At 50.8% G+C, this 23,140-nt stretch overlaps 1 protein-coding gene and 2 long non-coding RNA genes across 11 annotated transcripts in view; 2 read left to right on the forward strand and 1 right to left on the reverse strand.

Moving 5' to 3' along the window:
• The window catches only part of ATP2B2 (ATPase plasma membrane Ca2+ transporting 2), a 378,806-nt gene that overhangs the window by 177,575 nt on the left and 178,091 nt on the right, over positions 1–23,140 (reverse strand). The gene's annotated exons all lie outside the window — the stretch shown is intronic.
• Positions 1–23,140, forward strand: part of LOC121494660 — a 78,788-nt gene that overhangs the window by 39,546 nt on the left and 16,102 nt on the right. The gene's annotated exons all lie outside the window — the stretch shown is intronic.
• The window catches only part of LOC121494662, a 52,986-nt gene that overhangs the window by 14,099 nt on the left and 15,747 nt on the right, over positions 1–23,140 (forward strand). The window contains exon 2 of the long non-coding RNA XR_005988840.1: positions 5,244–5,330. This is a non-coding gene — a long non-coding RNA (uncharacterized LOC121494662). The remainder of the gene's footprint in view (positions 1–5,243; positions 5,331–23,140) is intronic.

Raw genomic sequence — 23,140 nt, forward strand, 5'->3', positions numbered from 1 at the left:
CATGCACTGAGCTCCCTACTGCCATCTAAAAACTACCCCTGCAGCCCCTGCCGCGGGGCCCCCACCTGCCTGGGGGCTGCAATTCTGGTGGAAGCCCCCCAACCCCCACCCAAGAGGCTGTTTATCTGCTCACAGATGCCCACTGGCAGGGGCATCTGCATATGCCTCCTGTATCCATATAATCTACAAGGACATCTGTGATGAGTTGGGGGGCTGTTTATGTTGGGGGGCACTGACCATATTCCAGAGACTCCAGGGACCCCTGACGAGAAGTCTGCAGGAATGCAATCCTCCCAGCCAGTTGTCCACTTCTTCCTGCCTTATCTGCTCCCCTTCTAAGTCCAGACCTGCTGCCCCTTTAAATCCAGACTGGTGGGAGGACAGAGCTAGGAGCAAGGTTAGGAGGTCATAGTAGGTGAAGGGGCTTCTCTTGGATTCTGAAGCTTCCCTCTCCAGGGTCCTGCCTCCTCCAGGAGGGGCGCCCTGCTTGGGAGGAGGGCACCGAGGGTGGAAGGACCTTCAGGACCGCCGTCTCAGGGTCTCAGGGTACCTGTCAGTGTGGTGGGGGACCCGTGTTGGGGGAGTGGTCAGGGTTGGCAGTGGCCCCAGAAGGCAGCTCCAGATTGAAGCTGTCCCCACCCCCTGCCCAGTTCTGAGCTGCCCGCCCAAGCCTGAGCGTCCCGAGCTGCCTCTCCATCCCTGGGCTGGCACAGAATATCAATTTGTCTCGTTAAGCTGAAAGTCTGCACTGCACCAAAATCAGAACCTGGCCGGGCAGAGGGGCCGCGGGAGGCAGAGAGCTGGGAGTGAGCGGCAGCGGCAGGGCCTCCATCAGCAGGGCCATGCTGTTACCCCTTGCTCTTTATCCCCGTGAAACCACCAAGGGGTCCCCTTCTGCTCCTGGGCCAGGCAGAGTGAGATGTTCAGGGAGGATGCTGAGAAGCTAAGGACGCTGAGTGTTGTGCAGCCCTGGGCTCCGCTGTGCCAGGCAGGGAAGATGCTCAGCTGGGGTTCGGACAGAGCAGCCCAGGACACAGCTCGGAGAGGCTCTTGCCCTCACCCATAGCCTGGCTCAGGGAGCTGCCACCTTGGCCCCTTCTTGGCTGTATAGATGGGGGTCTCCACTGGTCCCCCTCCAGGGGAGACTTCTAAGTTAGACTCACAGGAGGGGCCAAGCCGAGAGTGCCCCACCCCTTCCCCAGGGTCTAGAGGCAGCCTCTGTCCTTCAATACAGGGTCACATAAAAGCATTCTGAGATGGCCAGGTTGAGGGTGGGCAAAACGGCAGAGGGTCAAAGGCCCACCGCAGTTCACATATGGTCAGAGCAAAGGTATCTGTGCCAGAGCAAAGGTATCTGTGCTAGAAATCCCACCGTTATTTTGGTGACGTCAAGGGTGGGGTGGAGTCGGGTGGGCAAACCACTAATCCTGATTACAAAGCAAATAGCTTCACAAGGGACCGGTTATAAGCCACCATCTCCACACTAATCATCCTTTCTGTGTCCTGCACACTTTACAGTTTGCAAAGGCCACTGCAAGACAGTAAGTTGTTTGATCCTACCGCTAGAACGATTTCTATGAGCATCTGAATTACAGGGAGGAATTTGCAATGTCGAGACCAGGGCCAGGTCTCTCAAGCCAGGAAGGCGTAAATCAAACTCGTAACCTAAGCCTGAGGACTCCAAGCCCATGGCTCCCTACCTGTGAAGGCCAGCATGGTGTGGGCCTGTTGGGAGCCCCAACACTTGTCCACTTGAAAGTCCGAAGTCCTGCCTGTTCACTGGCTCCTGTCTGGGGTAGGCTGGGCCTTCACCAGCAAACACCAAACTCTCAGGAGCTCATGGGTTTCAGTTCCCAGAATCTAAGACTAGAACTGACACCTGGCTGAGCTCCCATCTCCTTGGTATTTCAGGCCCTGAAATTGTACTTCACCCTCAGCACCCACAGCAAAGTTACAAGATACACCCTAACTTCTAAGGCAGCTCAAATGTTGACTAGCATAGTCTGAAAGTTTTTTAAAAAATCATGTTTGGCCCATGAACTCCTATTCATCCTTCAAAGTCCAGTTCAAATGCTGCTTTCTCAGATAGTCCTTCCTGATTCCACCAAGAAAATCAATGAATGCGTCTGGCCTGGCTCTGACCACACTGTATTGTAATGGTCTACACATCTGTCTCCCTTGCTGAGCTCTGACCCCATCAGCTGTGTCTCCAGAGCCCCCCGACCCCAGCATGTGGTAGGTGCCGCAATATAGGTTTGAATGAATATGCTGCTGTGTGATTTTGATTTATCAAATGTCAGAACCAGAAGGACCTTCCAGGACTTCTATCCAATTCTCCCATCTTACAGTTGAGCAAACTGAGGCCTCAAGAAAGAATGTAAGTGGCTGGCTTGCCCAAGGTCATCTGGCCACAGAATTAGTCCCCTGCCCTGCCCCCTGTACCTCCCCTTCCTGCAGCAGACACACCTAGGGCATCTGGTCTGTCTTTCCAGGATATGTTGGGGGACAGAGGGTACTGGGCAGGCAGAGGTATTGTGAAATCTGACAAACAATGGTGCTAGTGTTGAAACTCTGGGAAGGTTGGAAACGACAAGTCAGGGTGACCCATGGGGAAGAGGGGCAAGAGGCAGGAGGCTGGCCAGGAGGATTACTGATAGCTTCTGCCTGCAGCATGATTTGGCTTATGGTCATGGTGAGAGTTGGGGGAAGGTATGAGAAAAAGGGCAGGGGTGAAGGAAGAGTCAGCTCAGTCTGATTTCCAAACACTCTTTGATTGTCCAGACCATGTTTTGGGGAACAAATCCCAGGACCAGAGAGTAGTTGGGGTAAAGGGTTAGTCTACCTAGGGATGGGAGTGGTGATGAAGCCGGCTGATGAAAGCAATTTGCATAAGGGAGACAGATGAGGTAGGTCCAGAGGGGTCTGAGGGAGGTGGAATCAAATGCAATCAGAGGCCAGCTGTGTCCTCTCTGGGAGACACAGGTTCTCTTTTGCTTCCCCTCTTGTAGGGAAGCAGGAACAAGGGCTCCTCTGCCCTTGCCTTGCCCAGCTCAGGGTCTTCTGACACCTGGGCAGGGGTCCTGGGGCAGGTAAATTGCTGTCACAAAGAGATGCTGGCTGGATCCCTCAGAGGCTGAGAAGGTATTTCCAAAGGCCCCTCACATCCCTGCCTTGTCTGACCTTCACACATCCCCTTGGGGAGATTGGGCTTCTTCCCATTTTATAGAAGAGAACATGCAAGAGACCTTAGTGACTTGCTTAGGAGGCACAGAGCCAGTGAGGGCCAAGGTCAAGATCTGAGCCCAGATCTGACCCACTACAGCTATAGACCTTTCCCTCTGTTCTTTCCTAAAGTTACCCAAATTTGAGGTGCATGACTCAGGCTCTACTAGGATCATGATGACCTTGAAGGACCACAGAATGTGTGTCTGGGGACCAGGCAACCCAGCTTGTCCCAAGACTCCCAGACACCTTGGGGCCCTACATCCATTCCCGCCAAGGTCCCAAACTTCCTCAGCCCACCTGACCTTGGGCTGAGGTTTTGTGGCAAGTCAGACAGATCTGGGGTCAAATCCCTGCTCTTTCATTTCCTGGCAGTACTTGGCAAATGACTCAACTTCCCTGAGTTTTCTCATCTGCAAAATGGGGACTTATACCTATTTGGCAGGGTCACAGGCTAAAGGAGAATGGCAGCTGTTATTAATAGGGTAAACGCAGAGGGCGAGATGCTCCAGGAGGCCCCTGGGAAATGTTGGGGTGATAGGACTCTTCCTGCCCCTCTTCCTGCTGGATGATGGTTCTCAGATCCTCAACCCTGTGGAGCTCCGACAGGGCTGGCCTTTGAGACCCTGACAGTCCAGGGCAGTCTGCTGACCTGCAAACCCAGGCTCCCAGGTCCTGGCTGGTCCCACCGGCTCTTGCTCCCTCAGGGAGGAGGGGGTCAGCCTGACTTATAACTTCAGCCGCCATTCCTATCAATGTCCTATCTCATGGGGGTGAGCTTCACAGCATCCTGGGAGGTAGGTCCTATTTTTCATTTCCATTTTACTGATGAGGAAAGTGAAGTACAGATAGGCAAAATGATGTTGTCCAAAGTCATATGGTGAATAGGGGCACTGAGGCTTGAAATCAGGACTGTGTGAGGCCCCATACTGAGCCCAGAGACCCCAAGGGAGGTAAGGTTTGAACGTAGGTCCAGGGAGCCATGGGACTTCATTTCCCATAGGTTAGAAAACCTGAACCCAAAAGGCCTACCCTCGCCTTTCAGTGGGGCAGGGCAGGAGCGTGATGATGGTTGACTTTGCTGCCGCTCTGTGAGGCCAGAGGTTAGGAACAGGGGCCAGTGAGGAAGCTAGTACTTTCTCTCCTGGAAGAACACATAGCCAGGGGAATCAAGAACTATTCTGGGAGGACTCCCTGGGGGAGGTTGTCTTTTCCAGGCCTAGGCAACATGGTCTCATCCCTTCGGTTAATGCACATGCAAACGCACCGTCCACTCCCATCTGTCAATCCTGCCTCTTCACCTTGGTCTCCCTGCTTCTTCTCCTGCTCTCCTCCCCCTGTTTACCTATCCCTTGCACCTTAGAGAGCTTTCTCAACTCCTCTAAATCCTTTTTGGCTCCCCTGTGCTCCCGTCATAAAACCCAAACTCATTCCATGGCTCTTGAGGGCCAGATGAGTATTCCAGACCCCTCCCATTATCTTTTATCCACTTTCCTCACACTAAGCCTCTCCTGCTCTCACACACACACTCTCATTTCCATGCCCCTGTGTCTTTGCATGCACCATCCACTGCCTGGGATGCCTTCCTTTCTCATTTTTCTGCCTGGAGAACTCCTACTCATCCTTTAAGGCTCAGCTCCAGCAACTCCTCCTCTCTGATGCCTTCCCTGCTTTCCCCTCCATCATCTCCAGCCCCTAAGAAGAGTTTCTTGCTATTAACCTTTTTTATGTGCATCTGTCATATCCATCAAGCTGAGGAAATCCTTGGGGATAGAAAATGGATCTCATTTGCTTGTTGTATCCTCAGCACTGGGCACAGAACCTCAATAATATTGATTGAACCGAGGAGTGCAGGTTTGTTGAATGAAAAAGCAATTCCCCTGGTGGTTTTGAAATGGTATTTGCATTTCTCTGTGGCTCTGGAAATATTCTTTGCACTTGCCAGAGGTTTTGTTGTAAGCGTTGCTGTTTTCTGAGCCTGTCAATGAATGGGGCTCTCTCTGCATGCCCACTTTGTAAAGGAAAAAGAAGACCTGAACTTCACTCTGACGTCTCTCAGTGATGTCTCTTCTGGGACTGGGATGCTTGAGCCCAGAGCTGAACTCAAGGTGAGTTGAGCACCCAGGGAAGAGCCCCTATCCCTAAATGCTCCCTCCCAGCTACCTATAGTCTGACATTTTACCGCTAGTAATTCATTTTTGGGGATTATTCAGTCTACAAATATTTATTTAGTTCTCACTGAATATGAGGTACTGTGCGGGGGTTCCTAGTGAATGTGTGTGTGTGTGTGTGTGTGTGTGTGTGTGTGTGTGTGTGTTTTCACTCCTGCTGGAAGACTGACTCCCTGGAGAAAGAAGATAAGGAAGGAGGAAACAGAAGGAATAGGGACGATGGACTTAGGACTGTCAGGAGAAGGGAGGAGGGCATTTGTCATTTGCGGAGTGCCTACTAGGTGCCAGGCACTTAACGCAAGAGCTGTATTTACTCCTCATCACAACCCCAAAATTCAGTGTTCTCAACTCTCAATTTAGAGGTGAAGAGCAAGCCCAGAGAGGCTGAGTGGCTTGCTTAGAGGAGCACAGCTGTGTGGCCTAGGACTGAGCATTCAAACCTAGCACAGTCTGCCCCAGAGTCTGCCACCTCTCTGGATGTCCTCCTGCTGAGGAGGCTGTGGGGCCCAGTAGGGAGAGAGCATTCCCAGAGAGGATGGGAGCCAAGGGTGACAATTGAGAGTACCTCAAGCTGAGAGGCCCACCTGCTGACTGACTGGACAGCTGGACACTGCTGGGATTTTGGAAACAATAGGAGTTAGGGACTGAAATGCGGCCATCCTCCCTGCCAGTGTGTCCTCAGGGAGGGTTGTTGGTTAGCCGTCTCTGCTGAGAGCTTTCTTGTGTGCTAATGCACATGTCTTTGCACACACCACCTGCTTTGTGGACAGTCTCACTCCCATTTTACTGATGAGGAAACAGATCTGGAGAGTGGAGGGGACAAGTCCAGGATTACATAGCTGGAGGCAGAATTAGAGCCTAGATCTTTCCTGGAAGGCTCACAGAGGAGCAGTGGGGGTGTGGGCTCACCCCTTATGAGGTTTCCAAGCAGCCAGGGCTCTGAGGGGATCAAAGCCCTTGCCCTGTCATTCAAACCCTTTCCCTTTGGAAGCTCCTCTGGCTCAGTCCTCCACTGCACTCAAAGATGGCATGAGGCTGGGGTGGGTGCAAAGAGCTTGGGAGCTGGAGCCCCATGGACTAGCTCAAATCCTGATGGGCTGTGTGATTTTGGGCAAGTCTCTCGATCTCTGTGGCCTCAGGTGTCATGGGCTTCCTGCTTCTCCATCTACTTACCTGTTCAGCAAGTATCCACTGCTGTCCACTACTTGCCAGGTTCTGTGCTAGGTCCTGAGGATACAGCAGAAAAGCTCATGGTGTCTATTCTCAAGAGGATTTAGAGACGGGTGTGAAATGAACGCATAAACCAATGTAAAGTGATAAACAGTATAAGACGAAGGGGCAAAGGCCACGAACACACTCCACAGGAGGACCTGCCATCCCTGGTGGGAGTGGAGGGGGGAGTTGCAGAAGGTTTCCCCAAGGGGGGTGGTGGTGGTCACTGAGCTGGGGTCTGAAATCTGAGCAGGAGCTCACTAGGGATAAGGAGAGGTGGTGCTTCTGGCAGAGACCCTGAGGCCGGAAAGAGCTCAGCAAGGTTCCAGGAACCAAAAGGAAGCCTGAATGCCTAGAGGCGAAGAGTGTGAGTGAGGGGCAGGAGATGGGTGGGGGACTTATAGACCACCCTCCAGACTTCTGTCCTTATCCTGGGAGCAGAAGGAACCTCAGAAGGATTCTAAGAATTAAACAGAATGAAGAAGACGAGGCCCCTGGCAAGGTGCCTGCCACATGTTAGATGCTGCACCACGGTAACACTGCACCTTACACGGGTTCATTCAGCAAACCATGATTGCGGCAGACTCTGAGCTGGGGACCTATCAGCAAGGAGGAAGGGGCCTGCTGACACCGAGGCATGGCTGCGGGGACAGGAACATCTGTGGACACTGAGGGAGTCTCAGATGTGCTGGAACTGAGGGAAGCCACCTGACGGGGGGAGGAGGGGGACACTGAGGCCAGGAGAGGCGAAGGCACCCCGGCCCCTGGGGGTCAGGGGTGATTGAGAGATAGCTCTGTGTCCAGGGCTCTCAATCTAGTGCTCCCTCTAGACTGCCATAACGGTAGCTCCACTTGAGGGCCGCTGAGCAGAAGAGATGGCATCGGTATGCATTATAAATAGTAGTACCGAGACGTGGCATTGCCTGGACAAGGACTACATGCCAGGTGCTGTTTGTTCTAAGAACTTTTCATATTGTGGCTCATTTAATTCCTACCCTTTAAGGAGTTAGTACCTTCCCCATTTTACAGATGATGAAACTGAGGCCCAGAGAGGCCATATGCCCCAGAATGAAATTGTCCAGCTGGCAGGGTTGTTGGGACTTGAACACGGACCTTCTTCCCTACCCTGCCATACGTATGGGGACTGCTTAGGCCCTGCCAGGGTGTCCAGCAAGTAGCTGAAGGGAGCAGGGTAGGAGTGGGATGTGGAGCTGAAGCTGGGCCTGAGGAGGAGGATGGGCAGACGAGCTTTCTGCCTTCAGAACACAGGGAGTGCTGATGCAGCCCCAGCAGCCTTCAAAGGCATCCCCATGGGGGTACCCCACTTTCTCCCCAGAGGAAATTCCCTTTGGGATCTGCCTGTGAGGCTGGTTTATGTGGAATCATGGTCCGCTGGGGCTGGGAGGAGCTGTCATGCCCCTCCATCAGACTGATCCTTCCATTTTACAGATGGGGATCCTGAGGTCTGCACAGGGGCAGCCACCTGCCTCGGACATAGCACAGCAAAGTCAGGGCTGGGAGGCCAGTGGTGGCTCCAGGGCAGCCCTTTCACCCTGTAAGAACTTCCCCACACCCTGGCCCCTCACTCCCCACTCCCATCACTTTGTGGGACCTCTTTGCTCGGAACCTGTCTTTATAAGATATGGTTCCAAAGAGTAGCTGCACAAAGGGGCCACAGCCACCCCCAAGGGGACCCTGCATCAGTGGGGATTTCTAGGCCCGGGTGGCCCACTCCACACACAGGCCCTCTGTGACCGGGACTGCCCTTCAGGCTGGGCCAACTCTCTCAGTACAAGGCCACTGACAGGTTACTCCTGGATGTGAGACTAACTGCCAGGGTCAGGGAGGTGTCCGGCTCTCTCAGGCCCTCCTTCCTGTCCCCAAGCCTCCCTGAACTGGAACCCCACAGGCCGATGTACAACAGTGAAGTACAGGAAGGAAATGGAAGGGTCTTGACAAACTGTAAGGAGCTTCTCAGGCACAAGGTCCTATTCCTTTCTGGGGCACACAGCACAGTAGAGCAGAGTGCTTAGGGGTCACAGAGGTATGGGATTGAGTGCTGGCCTGTCATTTACTATTATGTGGTCTTGTGCTAGTCATTTTGCCAATTAGAACCTCAGTTTCTAGATCTGTGAGGTGGAAATAATCATATAATTGATCTGGTCTTTGATTTCCAATAAAATGAGAGAGAATATGAAGGTATCATGGATTCATTTCTTCAGCATTAATTGAGCACCTACTACGGGCTTGGCAGTGTAGGGACTGTTGCCTGGAACTGGGCTTTTTAGGAGGATTCTCAACTGCAAACAAGGGAAGGAGGGAGGAAAGGTTTGGAGGGCCCTGTAGGGTGCCAGGCAGTGCCTCTGCCCTGGTGTGAGGGGAAAGTGGTGCTCCAGCTCTGGGCCCTCCCCATGTGGGGGTTGCCTCAAACCTCTCAGGACTTCTCTCAAGCATAGTGACCATTTCCTTTAGGACTTAGTCAGGCCTCTCAGCTCCAGCCCCATAGAGGAACCCACCCATGAATCCCTGCCTGAAGGTTCAGCCCCGACTCGGGTCCCAGCACTACCCTGGCTGGAGGCTGCATGTGATATGGCTGGGCTAGGAGGTCTGAACCCACACACATCTGGGTTCAAATTCAGGCAATGCCACTCACTGGCCGTGTTACCTTGGGCAAGTCACTTTACCTTTTGGAACCTTGATTTCTTCATGAATAAGCTAGAGATAATGTCTACCTCAGAGGATGACACTGAAAATTAATTGAGACACTGTATGCAAAATGCTTTGCCTGTCATGTGTTATATGCATAGTTAATAGTAGCTTAATATGACCCACAAGCCCCTCTTTTATTCCCTTGAAGCAAGCAGGACATTGGTGTCCTCTCCTGGGTGGCTCGGTGCGGTGGCTTCCTTGCACAGTAGTGTTCTAGAGCTCTCATACTGGCTCCTGAGGGCCAATGGTGCGTATAAGTGATGTCATGCTGACAGCTGTGATCTGCTGGGGAGCGGGGCAGGGAGAGCATTTATACCACAGAAACTGGCAAACACTACAAAGGGCACCTCCATCCCTGAGAGCTGGTTACGAAATGCTCACCAGCACACCGCTGAGCCCTCGGCAGGAGCTCCACACTGCTGCCAGGCCCACTTCTGCACTGGGGGCCCATTTCTGCCCCTGGCCTGCTCCATGGACTGTCCTTGCTCAGCCCAGCACTGGTAACATGCTCTTGGGACTTCTCTCCTACTCTCCTGCCATGGGCTTGCCAAGGATGGCCACCCTGCCCAGAGGGATTTCAGCATCTGATGAGGTGAGCCTGGTGTAGCACTGCCCTAGAACACCACTGGCCGATGACCTTCTCTTTTCCTCTCCTTCTTGCCACTGTCAGGGCTGAGCCTTTCCCAGGCTACCTCCTCTCAGCCTCCAGCACTGCCTTCTCACTCAGACGCCCATCCCTGGGGGTCGACACCACCAGTGCCCGTTCCTCTGATCTGCCCATGTCCACTCCTTCTTCCCTCCCATAAGGCTGCTAGCTGCCTGCAGACTCCTGCATTTGGAGACAGGTGACCCAAGGCAGTCCTGGTCCTGCTCCTTTCTCCCTATGTGGCACTGGGCAAAGCTGCTTTACCTCTCAGAGACTCGACAACAGGGACAGTGATAAATGTCAGGCTCCTGCCATCGGTCAGGCGTGGAGCCAATGGCCTCACTGGCAGTCTCATTCCTTATTTCCTCATCTGAAGGATGGGGACAATAAAAGTGTCTCCCTTGCCCCACCCCCATGCCCCATGGAACTGCATGGTGATCGCAAGCAATAGCTTTTGTGAAATTGGTTCAGTGACTGTAAAGTGCCATGCTCATGCTGTTATTCTACTTTGAAGGGCAATGCTTGTTTAGATCTACAGGTTTTAGATTGTGTGTGTGTGTGTGTGTGTGTGTGTGTGTGTGTGTTTAATGCCATAGCCATGTTATTTATAGTCAGCTCCCATACAGGTTTTTATCATTCCTTGCCTGCTTGGCTAAAAATAACAAATGACAAAGGTCATGTCTGCTCCTACCTATTGGAGGAATCTACAAAGAATGAAGCTTTTGATGCACTGACTTGCGGAAGTGAGAACCCTCCTGCTGGCCACAGCCCCTAGAATTCCTCACCAGGCCTTTCTGGCTTATGCCAAAGGGGCAGTGGGGAAGAGGGCGAGGGGCAAGCTCATGTAGGTCTGCCTGTCTCTCTGGGCAGGTGTCCCAGGTCCTGGTTCCAGGGGTACAGCATGGGCCTCAGTTTCCCCATATTCATAATGAGAAGGGTGGAATAAGTAGGCGCTGAGATCAGGATCTCCTGATCCTAAATGCAAAGGTGTTCTAGTCTTATTCCCTCCCCTCTACTCTGTACCACTGTGGACTCACTGAATATCCACTGATAATGATAATAGCCTTGATGATTCAAATGATCAGAGCCAGTATTTGTGGAGTCCTGATGACATGCCATGCACATGCCTTTAGGTACCTTTAGATGAAGTAAACTCACGGACTCTATGCACCCAGCCAGGGAAAGGAAACTTGGCATCCCCCTCTGACAGATGAGGGAGGGGACAGAGCCACGAGGGCAAGGTTGCACGTGTGCCAGCTGACACCTTGCAAGGACAGCTCCAGAAAGTCACTGGGTGTCTGTGTCCTGGGCATGTGCTCAGCCCCAGGTACAGAGCTGGGAATAGCAGGTAGGAAGACACACATCCAGAGCTTGCTTTCCCCATCGCTGAGGGAGCAGTGGCCCCAGCTACAGAGACTCTCACACAGCGTGGGGGAAGTGGCAGTGGAGGAACAAAGGAGTGGGGCTGCTCGGAGGAGGAGGCCTCCCTGTGGCCCAGTGGAGGCACTAGCGAAGAGCTCATTTCACCTGGTGCTTGGCAGTGGAAAGGTGGAGGGGAAAGCATTCCAGATAGTGGTCACAGTGAGGGTGGAGCAGGGCTCAGTTGCCAGGGCAGGACTGTTGGGGAAAGTCAGGGGTGTGGGGTGGGAGGCACAGAAGGCACCTGGAACCCCACAGCAAGGAAATTAGCATGTTGCCTGTGGACCAGAATCCCCCAAACCTTAGCAATGGTGGTTTAGTTCTACAAGTATACATTTTTTAAAAAAATCAACTCCCTCTTAAAAAAAACATATACACCTACTTGGTATTATCTTAAGCACTTACAGCCACGAGATCATGGATTTGCTTTGCCAGTTGTATTTTTCTCCTAGCACATTGAAATAAGTGCGCAGCTATTAAAATAGAAAGGATGCACTTGTTCACTCCCCAGAATGGTGGCCTGAGTGTACCCTCTGGGAACCACAGCTTGGCCTCAGCCTGAAGGTGCTCATCAGTGGCTGATTTAATCTGGGTTGCAGTAGGACTTTTCAGAGGTTGGAAGGAGCAGGAGGGACATTCCTGGGGGTTGGCTCAGGTCATGGGGTGCCAGCGTGCCCCTAGCTGAGCACTGCTCGTCACCCTCCTTCTCAGTCTCAGCGCTCTGGCTTCCCCTGAGCCTGGGAGAGCTCACTCCTGGATATACTCTTTTCCCAGCCAAGAGCTTCTGCGGCCTGCTCTGACCTCAATGACTAACACACATTCCTGGCCTAGTTAGAAAGCCCCTCGCCTCTCATATTTATAGCCACCTCCCGACTCCGCTTGAGCCTCTGAGGGAGGCCTGGGCCTTCTTAGCCACCCCCGCCCTGCCCTGAGCCCGCTTGTCCCGAAAGGCACTGTCACACTCTCCTCTTTGAGAGAGGAGTGTGGCAGGGGTTTTATTCTGAGTGATGTTGATCAAGTGGTTTCTTCTCCCCAGACTTCATCTGTAAGATGGAAGGCATCAGACCACCAGGCTGGGCTGGCTGTGGTGAGGAGTCAGCAAGAGTCTGGATCTAAAATACCGGGAATGACTAATGCGTGTGGAGTGCCAACTACAGACCAGGCCGTGTTCTAAGCTCTTGGTGCATATGAACTCATTTAGTTCTTAGAAGAACCCTATGAGGGACAGACTGTTATTATCATGCCTGTTTTGCAGGGGGAGGGAACTGAGGCACAGAAAAGTTAGCTTATTTGTTTGAGGCCACACAGCTGGGATTCAAAGCACATTGCAGGCTTGGCTTCCAGAGCGGGTCCTCCTCCGTAGAGTGGACTCACCTCCATTTGTTCCCTGCTTTTGGGATCTCCTTACTTAGTTGAGCCTGTCACCCCTTTTCTGGAATAGTGTCTGAGACAGCCACGTGCTGGCCTCAGGCATTGCCCCCTTGGAGGAAGTTGGTGAGGACATGGCTCATGCGAGGACAGGGCAGGGAGGGGCTGAGAATCATAGCGGGGACTTCCGTCAAAGGCACCCCTTTTTATATCAGGGGACTCTGAGGCCCGAACAAAAAAAGGAAAAGCAGGCTGGCATCCGGGGGCAAGTGAGAGGGCAGGCCACGGGAAGGGAGCTCTCTGTTCCATGCCCCCCTCCTACTTCTTTGGCCCTTGCATCTCAAAGGGGGAAAACATGCAATACATTTATTCACCTACAGGTTTTAGGGGAGTGAGTCCCATGATTGTTTATAGTAACAAACACACAGGGATTCCAAGAGGGACAAGAAAACTAATGTTGTTTGGGAGTTCACTCTGTATGTGGCACTTTGTAATCACTTGTTCACTCAACAAACATGGGCTCAGCACCTGCTCCACACTGGCTGATTGATATGTTATCTCATTTAATTCTCAGCAACTCTGTAAGGTAGGTGCTATTATTACTCAGGCACAGAGGGGTAGATGAATGCTGCCCTGGGGCACTCACCTAGCCGGCAGCGGGACTGGGATTGAAGGCAGGGCTTTTTGCTCAGGCCACAGAATCGGAAACGGTGGGTGCGGTGCATCAGCATGCTGGGGAATTTCCAAGGAGAAACTGTCACCTGCCCTGTCTCCTCACACATTTTTCCCCCAGCTATGCAGATCTGGGCACTCCTCAGTTTTCCAGGCCCCCAACCTGATCCCATATGGTCACCCTGACATGGTGCAAAGGAGCACTTGAGGAAATGTCCTATCTTGCTGCTCTTCCTAAAAATCATCCCTAAGAGAGAAAAACCTGTGTTCAAACTCGGACGAAGCTGCAAGCTGTGGTTTCAGGATCCTGGAGTGGAAGAAAGGTGTCGGGCTGCCTGTCCTTAGCCAGAAAATGGATGGCCGACCCTGATTTAATTAGCTTTTCCTTCCAATGACTTAGGGAAGCCTGTAATTAGCTCAGGGGCCCAGAGGGAGAGGCTGGGTATGGGAGCCAGCATGGGAGTGAGTGGGAAGGGGTGGGGGCAGGATGGGGGCTAGTTTTAAGCTCAGATTCCCAGTCTTGGCTGGTAATGGAGGGTGGGCAAACCATTTGCTGTCCATGGCAGGTGGGTAGAGAGAAATCCTAAATAAATGCAGAGCAAGAGAAGGGGGTGGGGGGTGAGGTCAAGAGTTAGCTTAGAGGTTGTACCTTGACATTTTGACTTGTATTAGACCAAACTATGTGACTTCTGCAGGTGCCATATCACTGTGGGTTCAGTGGGCAGCACTGATACTAAATTGATGCTGAGAAGCTCTCCAAGTCCCTTGTAGATGGCTGTGGTGATCCTCCAACAGTGCCAGGCATTAAGGCAGCATTTTCCAGGCTAGTATCAGGGTGAGCCTGGCTCCCAGTTCCCTGAACAGGGCCTGTACTGCATGTAGGGTAAGGGGGCATGAGCAAGAGAAGCTCTGGCTAGAGATCCTTGCCAGCTGAACTTCAAGGATACACTTATCCCAAATGGGCAGGTTGCCCCTCTTTGTGCTGAGCATAGTGGGTTTCTTTCCAAGCCCTGCACCTGCTTCCAGAGGTCCTCACAGGGAAACAGAGCCAGTTCCAGCTTTTAGGAGTTCACCCTGACCTCAAGGTACCAGAGAAGCACTCCTAAATCATCAGTCCAGCAATGGGGCAGCATTTACAGGCCCTCCTCAAGAATAAGACACGGGATCTGGGGTCAGGAAGCCCTTTATCTATAAACTTTCAACCTGATAACTTTTACAGACACTAACAAACTCACAGCCAGAGGATGATTTAGTGATTATGGTTGGGTGTTTTGATCCTCGAGTGCAGTTTGTTTCTTATCAGTGACCTGCCTGTTGATACTCATTTCTGAGGTGTTTTGTGGACATCGTAAGCCCCATCATGGCCAGTCAATCTAGAAACAGTCTGGAAATTGTGTAAGGGGACTGTGGGGACAGAGGTTGTGGAGCATAGACCTATCTAGCCCAGGTGCTTGTGTCACCTGAGGTAAAAAGACACACTGTGAGAGCCTTAGGGAATTTGGTCTGTGTGTGACTGAAGTAGTAGTAGTACCACTACTTTGGTAGTAGTGGTCATGGGCTACCCCAGTAAGGAGCAATTGTACGTCCTGATGCCATCTTCAGAATGCCTCCTATGGGTCAGGAACCATGCTAGGTATTTTCACATGCATCATCTCTAACTCCTATAATAACTCTGCTGGGCAGGGGTTAGTATTAGTATTTACAGAAGAGAAAACAGGGTTGGGGAGGGGAGGTAACCTGCCCAGTGCTACCCAGGCAGAAAGGACAGAGTTTGGGTTTGAATCTAAGTCTATCAGGTACCACAGCCTGTGTACTTCACCCTGTACAGAGGTGGGGTGGTTGGACTGGAGATCAAGAGATAAGAAGGACTAAATGGGTAGGCATGGGGCAGAAAGTGAATATTAAATTCAGGGTTTTAAATGTATGTGTGCACCTTCTGTGAACTAGGCCACTGGTATGAAAAGGACATAGTGGCCTGTCTTCCAGATGCTCATGGTCCAGTGTACGTGCACTGCTAAGCCCAACTTGACCAGTCTTCCTTTCCTGTGTATGTATACTGCTAAGCCCAACCCCACCAGTCTTCCTTTCCCTAGTTTAGCAGTGGACTGTTCTTCCCTGGGCCCTTTCTCTCCAAGCCCTGGACTGGTTTCTATCCTATTCCCAACCCCCTGCAATGTCTGCAGCCCCCACCTCAGACTTGGAACTGGTCTCATTGGACGTTCATGGATGTCCATACTTTGCTTCTCAGCTGCCTTGCTCATCCCCTTCATTATAACAATTCTCTGTGTGAGGATCAGAGAGGTTAACTAGCTGACTCAGGGTCACACAGCTAGTAGGTGGAAGAGCCAGGATTTGATCTCACATCTGTCTGACTCCACAGCCTGAAGCCTTCTCTGTGATCCTGTCTCCCCTGTGAGCATCATGCCCATTTCCTTTCTCCCTCCCAGGTCATTCCACTGGAAGTGACTTACTTTGAGTAGAGCCTCTCCTCAAGCCAGCTTTGCACTTGTTAGCTGGAGGGAGGAGACACATTTTGGAAACCACCCAAGAAAAAGACACTCAAAATAACTTTTCTCTATAACTTTTCTTGCTAAAATGCACTGAGCCCCAAAGGGGAGCAGGCCTCTGCAAGACTCACACTGATGCTGTCCGTTTGGCTGGGATTTACAGCTGACAGTGCACTTTCCAAGCCATTACCTCATAGATGCCCACAGCAGCCCTGGGATGGGTGTCCTGAACCTCCTTTTACAAATGAGGATGCTGGAGGCTCAATATGGCAATGGGATTTGCTCAAGGTTGCGTCCCTCCTGGGGGTGACCTTGGATAAGTCATATTCCCTCCCAGAGCCTCAAGTTCTTCATCTGCAAAGGTGATGATGGTGTTCGCTTCCCAGCATTGCTCTTGGGGTTAAGGAAAAGAAAATAGATAGAAGGATCTAGCACAAAACCTGATCCACAAGAAGGGCTCCACAACTACTAGATGCACTGACTCTCCAGACAAAACGAAGGTCATAATCACATAGACAAGGTAAAGAAGGGCCAAGAGTGGAAGGTTCTCAAGCTTCCACTTGTGCACACAGGCAGGCTGGCTGCTGCCAACAGTGAGAACGATGGCTGATTTGTATTGTTTAATCCTCTCCACACGCGATCTCATTTCACCCTCATCACCAGCTGCAGGAAGTGGGTACAATATCTATCCCATTTTACGGATGAGGAAAAAGCAGCACAGTCTGGTTAAATAAGTAGGAACCAAAGGGCGCTCTTGCAAAAAGAGAGAAAAAACAACTCAAATTCAGAGTACAACAAGCCTGGAAATTAACTCTCTTCCCCAACAATATTCCTCTAAAACTTCTCTCCAGAACATGCCTCCCCTTTTTTTCTCAATTGCTCTAGTTCTGACTTAGTGATTACCTTTACAAAAGAACCTACTGCTGGCTCCTCCCTTAGCCACCACCGAGAGGCAAATGGTAAGATTCAGGAACCCCCTAGAATCTTGGCTCCCTACCTGCTGAGCCGGGGCTGGGAGTGCAGCTGGAGCTTCCTACATTGCAAATCTCTGCTTTGGCTTTGGAAGTGGGAGTGGCTCCTGCCTGACAATTGGCTGTACCTCTGATGCACGACAAACATCATATTTCAAATATGCTACTGAAAGAACCCAAGGGGAAAATTTCCTTTTGAGCTCTCTTCCCTTACCTGGTCCAAAGTCTGACTGATTACCTGGAGAACCTTGTGGCTTGCAGCCAGGAGAGGGAAACTAGCAGACTGCCTGTTGACTCCACTAAGTGGTCAGACACAACAGGTTCAAACATTTCTCTCTGGGCCTTAGTTCCCTTTCCTCTAAAATGCAGGAGAAATGTAAAAGAAAGCAAACTGGCAGGACTGGACTCGGGTAGAGGCTGCAAACCAGCCGCTTGGGAGAGCAGCCAGCTTAAAATAAATTTGTTTGTTTTGTTAAGAGCTTAAAATAAAATTGAATTAAGTGCCAATGTTTAAAAATTGGAAATTGTGTATAAGAAGCCAGATTCCTCGCTTCTCTTACAATATTAGAAGTGTTGCCTATCCTGGGGTTGGCCAGAGGTGGGTGAGGCTATAGAGATGGGCAGCTGGTCCCCAGTTCAGCCCTCTCCCCATGTGACTTCCTTCAGGCAGGTTCTCACCTGGATTCAGCAGGTGTATTTACAATGCCTAGACCTCTATCTCTCCCAAAAGTCGGGATCCCTCCAAGGGACGAGAGTGGTCTTCTGGCATGAGACCTTTCCTCCATTTAATAAACATTCCTTATATGCCAGGGGTTGTTTTAAACATGCTAGTCCTAAGTGCTATACACATACCAATCAATTACTTAGTCATCATAAAACCTTGTGAAGTAAGTACAATCGTTACCACACCCATTTTACAGGTGAGGACACTGAGGTACAAAATGTTAACTTACTTGCCCGGAGCTACACAGTAAACAATGGCTTTAAGATTTGAATCTTGGCAGCCCAGTTCCCTAATCTGTGCTCTAACAACTATATGATGCCACTCATTCACCTTTTCTAGGTCAGTGGCCAGTCATATGGCTTTGTCTAAGTTTCCATGTCCTGATATCACCCCTTCCCTATTTCTCTTCCTTCCTTTCCTATATTTATTACTTCTCTCCCTCACAGGTACTGCTATTATTCCCATTTTAAGTTGAAGAGATTGAGGCACAGAGAGGTTAGGTGACTTGTCCAAGGTCATGAGTCTGGAAGTAGCAGAGCTAGGGTTCAACCCAATCCATTTGGCTACAGAATCTGTGCTCCTGGCCCCTTTTATCTCCCTCCACACACCCCTAACTACCCACCCTTGCCATTTATTTCTTCCCTCCTTCATTTATTTACTCACCCATGCATCCAACACTCATCTCAGATCCTGTGCTGGGTATGGGGACATCAATACATCTATAAGGTGCATCAAGGCTGGCTGGGATGGATAGATGACATCCTGCTCCCAGAATAGGAACTGCCCATGACCACTCCCTTTGGGGCTAAGGCTAGTGGGAGAACTGGTTTCCAACTGACAGCCCTGGAGAGCTCAGGAGGAAGCAGCAGAGGGAAGCTGGCTGGCTCTTGGCAGCTTCTTGCAGGGCAAGTCGTCAGCAGGGCCCTTGGAGATCCAGGGAGACACCAGCAGCCCCCACACCCACACTCCACACCCCACACTCCACTCTGCAGCTGGAGCACTGACTGGCCTTTTGATTCTGGCTCTACCACTGACCTGCTATAGGAGGCTTCCTTTGGGGGGGCCTCAGTTTCCCCATCTGTAAAATGAGGGCATTATTGCCCTGGACATCTCAAACTGGCAGCTTAGAGGTCAGATCCAGTCTACGGACATAATTTGCTGGAGGATTTGCAGAGTGCTTTTTTAAATAAACATTGTGTTTTAGAACATGTTTATATTTACAAGTAAAAAATTACTAAGAATAGCTCCCATCTGTCTCCATCCTCCTCCCCCCAGCTAGTCCCCTTAGAATTAATAGCTTATACTATTATGGTGTATTTTTCACAATTAACAAATTAATATTGATATGTTGATATTAACTAAAGTCCATCCTTGATTAAAATTTTCTTAGTTTTTACCTAAAATCCCTTTTTATTTTGTTCCAGGATCCCATACGGGATATCACATTATCTTTAGTCATCATGTGTCCTTAGACTCCTCTTGGCTGTGATAGTTTTGCAGAATTAAAAAAATAATAATAATAATTAAATTAGAATGCGTCAAAAGAAATGTTTCGGCATACTAGAAATATTCTATATTTTCATTTGGGGGGTGGTAGCACATGTATATGTAAAAATCCTTAAGTGGTACATTTAAGATTAGTATACTTTACCTCTTTAATGTATGTATATCGTGCATCAAAACAAACAAACAAACAAAACTGAGTGACTCTCTGTGACTTGCCAGTCCTCAGACCCCCCTATTATGCTCTGAGAAGAACTTATCATTCTCTTGTATCATCTCATTAGCATCTGTAGTCACCACAGGGTGTATTAATAAGCCTCTTCTGGTTTACTCATCTGTAAAATGGGTATGATGATATTTTCTACCTGATAAGGTTCTAGTGAAGATTAACTAAGGTACACATATCTAGTTCTGAGTGCAGTGCCTGGCGCATGGTTAAGCATTCATGAAATAGGAACAATTATTATTACTACTCAGGCAATATTTACATTATTAAAACAGGTATATAACTCATCTTTCTCCTTAAAGCAAAGGAGAAATCCTTTCCTTCCTCTGCCTCCCCTGCCTCCTCTTGTGTTTCTGTCCCTCCCTGCCAGGGAAGGCCCAAACTCTGGTAGGCAGAAGGTGGAAGAGAGAGGAACAAACCCGCAGTGGTGGTTTATCTGCTAATGCAACCAAGAGATGCCTGAGGATGACACCCAGACCTGTCCCCAAGGTCTAAGGAAACTTTGTTGGAAGTAGAGTCTCAACTCTTCCCTTTCTTATGGAGCTGTTTGGGGTATAAGGAGTTCTGCAGTTTTCAGACATCTGCCCTCAAAAGCTTCATCCTGTCCCCCTCAGGCATTGCCCTGGCTAAAGATCCTGGGCACAGTGGGGAAGCTGGGGGGCTTTTGGTGGGGTCTGTGGAAATCATGGGAAGAAGGTAACCTCTTGCCCTGGCTCTCTGTTGACCTAGCCTCTTGCAGGATGCCAGCTTTTCCTGTGTGGTGCCCCCAGATCTGTGCCTGGAAACAATGAGGTCAGGGGAGGCATGCTCTCAGATGCTTTAGGGTGACCTCTTGCAAGGAGAAACCAAGCTCTTGGCAAGATGTGCTGAGAGGTGACAAAGAGGGCTAATGAGATGGTGAAGTGAACAGAAAGCAGGGATTGGGGGCTGGGAGGCCAGAAATGGGTCTTGGCTTGCCCTCTGACTTGCTGGGTGACTGCTAATAAGTCTCCTTTCCTCCTTTAATAATAGTAATAATAATAATAATAATAATACCACCACCACCACCACCAACAACAACAGTGATGATGGTGGTGGGATGGCAGTGAGAGAATGGCTCTCAATTTAAGCATGAGGTTTAGGATAAGCCTTTTATGTGTGCAGCATAATTTCATGCTTGTAAGTATCCCATGAAGTAGGTTCCATAATTGTCTCCACTTTACATATGAAAAAAATAGGGGCAGGGGGTCAAGTACTTGTCTAAATCTTCCCAGCTATAAAGTTTGCAGACACAAGATTCAAATTCGGGTCTAGTTCATCTCCTTTTGGCCACAACCTGTGAAATGGGCAGGTAGACGGACTCTACAGCTCTGAAGGCTGGTTCCAGGTCCAGGGAGTAACAGTGAGCAAGGACCATGCTCTAAGCTCCAGAGCACTGACCTATGTCAAGGTCTCTATTGTCTCAACTGATCTTCAGAAAGGACTTATGGAATAGGGACTGTTGGCACCACTTCCATTATGCAGGGTAGGAAACTGAGGCACAGAGAGGCAGAGGTAAGTGTGCAAAGTCACACAGGTGTCTGGGTTTGAACATGGGCCATCTGGCTCCAGAAATCATGCTCTTGCCTACTTTAGCAGCCCTCTGGAGGAAGGGTGCCTACAGAGCTGAGTGAGGCCAGAGACTGTCCCCCACAGGGGGCTCCTCGTCGGTTTCCACTTTGTCCAGACCAAGCCTTCCTCCAGCCTCCCTCCCAACCCAAGACTCAGAGGTTTGCAGGTCCCCCCTCTTACATGAAGCTATTTCCGTCTCAGCAGCTTCCCTGCACTGGAGGCCCAGACCCTTGAGGGGCCCGGCCATCCCAGGGCCTGGGGCAGTGCCCCGTGAACCCACCCTCCCATACCTGGGCTGGAGATGGTGGCGAATCCCCCGGCGTCCCCAGTGAGTCCCCGGCCACGGACCCAGACCCCTACTCTGACCTCTCAGTTTCAGCACTGACAGCCGCTGAGGAGTGTCTACACTCTGTGCCCCGTCCAGCTGCCCGCAGGCCTGCCTCCCTTTCTGGCCTTGGGATCAGTGAGGGGGAGGAGGGGTGGGGAGGGGCAGGGGAGCACGGCTGGCCTCCACAGTGCCACGTGCTTGGCAAAACAGTAGCCTCTGCCAAAGGCAGTCTGGGTGGCGGGCGTTCCTCTGTGCCCCCGGCTTCCTTCTGGGCCCTGTTCACTTGAGGCTTCTGATCCTATCAGTGGCACTCTGGCTCCAGTCCTGGGTACCTGGAAGTCCTTCTGTTCCGAGGACTCCCTGTACGACTAGCTGCTACAGAGCGGCCCTGGAACCATGAGGAAAGCGCAGCCGCATGTGTGCGTCTGGCCAGACCCAGGAGCCAGGCTTCCCTTGACTTGGCCATGGGAGTGTGGCCGCCGGCCAGGTGGGGAGAGGTGGGGAGGGCCCAGGCCGAACAACCGGATCTCACCTCCTCCAGGAAGCCTCTCTGGCCCCACAGACATCCCTTGCTTGTTCCCACCTGCCCCGTCCCTGCTCTCTGTTTACAGGGTGCAGGAAGAAATCTTTTCTTCCCCATCAAGCAGAACAGCGAGTCCCTTCTCCAACAGGCTGGAGGAAGAGCCCTTGCACGGAGTGCTTTCCCAGCTTCTGCGATCTTCCCTCTTTGTGTGCTGACGGCTGTTTTATTTTGAACATTTCAGGTGTGAGGAACTCACCCCGATCTTTTTGTATTTGACACACAGCAGTTCATATTTGACAAATGCTGCAAACATATGATTTAGCCAACCTACCGTCTTCCTTTCCTTCCCAGACTTTTATGTTTTTTAAAAAGCAGTTTACATCACGCAGGCACTCCATGAATACTTCTCTGTTGACCAAAGCTAGTGCACGGACCACGGAGATGGCAATTCTTACAAGGGCAAACCCCTGGGTGTTGATGCCAGGCTCTCCCCACAGTGTTTCTCTCTGCTGCCCCTTTACTAAGTAACCCTGGACCAGTGTAAGTTTTTTCAGCCTGCTGATCTTATTTTCCTACTGGTTCATGTTGGCTTCCAGGAGCAAAACTCCCTCCCCCGCGCCCTCATCATCCACCTCACCCAGTGGCTCCCTCATACTTCCTTTACTCAACCAGTTCTGAGCACCTACTGTGTGTCGGGGACAAGGGACACAGATAAGCAGGACTCCTGCTCTGTGCTCAGGGAGGGAGAGGATCAGGAGATGCTGACATTGGTCCATGGGCTCAGAGAGGTTATATCCCCTCCTCTGGGTCATAGGGCTGGAAGGAAATAGGGCATGAAGGTCAGACCTATTTGAATCTAAGGCCGAAGCAAGCTCTTTCCACTGCCCTACTCCTGCTGTGGGGAGTTTAGGGTCCAGCGGGAGAGAGGTAACAAAGCAACCAAATAAAACACAGGCTGCGTTTGACGACCGAGGCTTATTGGAAGGGCGGCAGGGACAGGGAGGATGGAGTGATTCATTTTCATGGAGGTGGAGTTATGCTGGGGATGATTACAGGGGAGGTGAAACCTGAGTGGCTCTTCCTGGTTGAAGAAATCAGGTAACTCTTGTTAAAATAGTTTCTTTTTTTTTTAATAATAAATTTATTTTTTATTGGTGTTCAATTTGCCAACATACAGGATAACACCCAGTGCTCATCCCGTCAAGTGCCCCCCTCAGTGCCCACCAGCTAAAATAGTTTCTTTTTTTTTTTTTTTTAAACATTCTTTTTTTTTTTTTTAATTTATTTATGATAGTCACAGAGAGAGAGAGAGAGAGAGAGAGAGAGGCAGAGACACAGGCTGAGGAAGA

The sequence above is a fragment of the Vulpes lagopus genome, chromosome 7 (genome assembly GCF_018345385.1).
Source record: "Vulpes lagopus strain Blue_001 chromosome 7, ASM1834538v1, whole genome shotgun sequence".
NCBI lineage: Eukaryota > Metazoa > Chordata > Mammalia > Carnivora > Canidae > Vulpes > Vulpes lagopus.